This window comes from Rhincodon typus, chromosome 18 (assembly GCF_021869965.1).
Source record: "Rhincodon typus isolate 14 chromosome 18, sRhiTyp1.1, whole genome shotgun sequence".
Taxonomy (NCBI): Eukaryota; Metazoa; Chordata; class Chondrichthyes; order Orectolobiformes; family Rhincodontidae; genus Rhincodon; species Rhincodon typus.
This window is the reverse complement of record NC_063349.1, coordinates 16,132,641-16,136,490: the sequence shown is the minus strand read 5'-3', so window position 1 is coordinate 16,136,490 and position 3,850 is coordinate 16,132,641.

Genomic DNA, 3,850 nt, shown 5'->3' with positions numbered 1-3,850 from the left:
GCTGGCAAGAGAGCAAAAGGAATCTGCCTGTGCTGGAGGAAGATTGAATATCTACAGCCATCTGGTGAGAAAACCTTCAAATTGTTATTCCCAGACTCACATTAAGCACCAAATCGTCATGAAAACTTGGGTAAGTGTGGTCGTTGCAACACTAACGAATCTTCATGTTTTTCATAGAATCATTGAATCCCTACAGTGTGAAAGCAGCCATTCAGCTCATCTGCACACTGACCCTCTGAAGGACAGCCCGTGCAGACCTACCCCATATCTGTAATCCTGCAGTTCCCATGGCTAATCCATCTAACCTGCATATCTTTGGACAGTGGGAGGGAACCTTTGCAGACATGGGGAGTATGTGCAAACTCCACACAGTCGCCTGAGGGTGGTATCAAACCCAGGACCCTGGCGCTGTGAGGCAACAGTGCTAACCACGCAGCCACTGTGCCACCTCTGACAAAATGAAGAGTACCAATCCTCAGGCTAATTTTCACCAGCCTCTCAAACCATGTGTCTGAGGAAAAGAGTCAGGAACTTCAGAGGATTTACTGTTCAGTCATTCCTCCACACCCTCCACACTCATCTCATATCTGGATGGTCTATCAAGAGTGGATTCTAGGCACATTCTAGTGAGCACAGCACTGTCACAGGGTCACAGCTACAGAAGCGGGAAAAGTTGAGGTCTCTAACACTCAGAGGACAGCTAGGAAAGTGGTCTTCACTCAGCTCTTCTGACACCTCTGACAGCTTGACACTTTCATACAAATTTAGCACTTTGAACCATCAAAGCTTTGGACTATTTTGTGTTTTCCTTGTAGTGTACCTTGAGAGGCACTGGCACTGTACACACCCATACACCCATCATATGGAGCAGTGCAAACAGCACTGTCATTCTCTGCTGAGTGGAACATAACCTCTGGAAAGTGGGGATTCAAGCTGGATGGTTGAGCTTTGGGAGCCAGTCGGCAGAGTTTTGCCCCTCTACATCTCAGTGATAGATGAATGCCCCTTGCACATTGAGGTTTGAGTCATATATTCGCAGCCTTCATATAACCCAATGTAACTCCATGCTTGTTCTCTGGTCAGGAAACCGAACGGGAGGTTATTGAATCAAAGCGAACAAACTTTTATCAGCTAAAGTATCCTAACATTTAAAAGGTATAAGTCAAGCACTCCCTTGAAGGCAGGAATGGCCATGCACCATAATTGGTTTATAGTTCTAATGGCCTACATATGGGCCTTTGGAATGGTCTTGTCTCCCATCATCATTCCCACCATTGATGTGTCTTAGATGCCCTTCTTCTCAGTGTTAAATAAATCACAGGACATGGTTCGGGTGTTGGCGTTAGTTGCTGACAGAGTCTATTCACCTTTGTTCTGCAGGGAATGCTTCCCTTCAGTGCAAAGCCCTTAACTGAGAGCTCACTCAACAGTGTTTTGTAGTTTCTATTTCAATTCCCTCAGCGGGGTGTGTTTGCGCTGTATAGGAACATGTGCAAACAGATCTGGGGCCCTCCTATTTTACTGCATATTCTTTCCAAAGGCTTTTTTTGCAAGCCTATTTAGGAGAAAGATGGTGATGATAAAGTTTTAATTTGACTCATCCACCTACCTCTGCCTCACCCGGGCAGGGACTGAAGATTCCACCCCAGGAATCAAACCTTTTATTAATTGTTTATGTGTTAGGGATCTTTCTTTGTTAATGATGCTGAGTTATATGCATTTCTTTTGGGTCAATAAGATGTGGGATATACTGCGATTACTCGGAATCAGTGTTGGCCCCTACTATGAATCTGTGTAGCTTCCTTCCTTGGGTTGGCAAGTCTTTTAACGGGACAACAAAGAGCTGGCATTGGGATGCGTGGCAGTAATTCAAACCAGTGAAATGACAATGATGTCATAGGCTAGGAGCAGAAAGCTCAAGCTGTTTATAAACTTCACCAGAGGCCATGACTGAATTACTGCCTGGTAGCTAATTGCCAGCTGCTTGTTATTCTTTACAATATATCATGTATAGTTTATTTTTAACATGTTTAACTGTTGTTATTTTTATAAGGAAGCACACAGTAAGAGCACAGCATGAGCTAAGTGAGAGACTGGTAGCACACTCCATGACAACCATTTTAAGCAAAATGCCCAAGACAATGAGTATTTCTGTTTGGAAAGTTTAACAGTTGGCTACCTTACCAATTTCTTTCTCCAATTCCATTCACCATTTGCTCTCGCTCCTCTTGCCAACGTTTCTCTTTAACAGCTACCCTCGATTTCTATCACATTTCATTGTTGGTGGTTCACACCTTCCAATCCCATGAAATTAAGTTTGTTGGGGTTTTCCGTCAGTGCCAATTACATAATACTAAGAACTAGTGATAAAACTGCTCTGATAATGACTATAATCAGTATTAGGAGCTGATGAACCACACTGTAGGAGGATATTTTACAAACACTCACAAAGATGCCTTTGGGGTCTAAATTTAATGTCCCTGTACTAGGTATGGGGATTACAATTCATGATGAACCTATGCATATCCATTGCAATGTTGGCAGCAACTCTTCCTACCTGCTGATTTTGATGATTCTGGTCTCTAGTCAGCTCTAACTGCATTATTGATTGGCTGTACCCAATAGCACAGACCCAATATCATGAATGTCTATCACCACTTAAGTCTAGCTTGCCTTGGGGCTGGAGCTAATGTTGGTCACCATGTAAGAAACTAGCTAACCCGGGAAACAACAGAGAGTGGCACACTGTAGGAGAGAGTAGGCTCGGTGGTTTTAAAACGCTACATGAGAGGCCTTGAAGAGAAGCTCCATTCAGAAGGGAATTGTGGCAGATAACTGTGGAGGTCAATATCAGGAATCAAGTACTGAGGACCTGGGTGAGTGCTGCAAGAAGTCCGATGATGTCACGTGAGTAGCCGAGGTTAGTGAATGCATCTTTGAATGCTATATTACACCAGCTGCACCAGGAGCTTCAGACACTGCTCAATTCGTCATGTTCCCATGTTTCAATGACCAACAACCTCTGTCATTCAGGCTCCATACCTTGCTTCACAATAGCCTCAAACACGTAGCACTGCTGCAAGTCTCCAATAGCTCACAGCAGCTACACACTGCTATCTCTTCAAGCATGATAGCCAAATACATTGCACATGCTCATTGAAGCACTGTCACAGCCTCTCGCGGACAAGATGGCACACAAACAGAGGCGGCAACAGCTAACTGATGAGGGAGGACAGCAGTTGCTGTATGTCCTCACACTGATGGAACAGATAGTCCTCAACTTGTTGGGATATTCATTGCTGAGATTGTGGACACTGATGGGGTTGAACCATTGAGACTGTCAGATCCTGATACCTTATCATCTTTCTCACAGATGATGTAGCATGTTCTTCTTCCTCCATGTCCACCTAGCCAGCCCTACACTCCATCATTACCCAAGTATCTATGCCCAAGAGGAAGACAATGATTATCACATGATTTCAGACTCTCAGCCATCAGGTCAGAAAACAATACAGCGCTGCATTTAGGGAAGATGATAGAAGTGGGATCTGCATGTGGTGAAACAACAGGCACAAGTAGTCTACAGCCAGAGATCGGTCAAAGAGGTAGATTCTTAAACAGCAGCTGAAAGGATGAAATTCAGACTTTAAGGTGCAGGAAGCTGAAAGTACCCCCACCAATGGTGAAATGATTCAAACAGGATGTGCAAGAGGCTAACATTGGAGTTACACAGAGATCTGGAAGGATGTGTACAGCTGCTTATAGACAGAGGGAGTACAATATATAAAAAAAAGTCACAAATTACAATTCATGTTAATTTCTGAGATAGTAGGAACTGCCGATGCTGGAG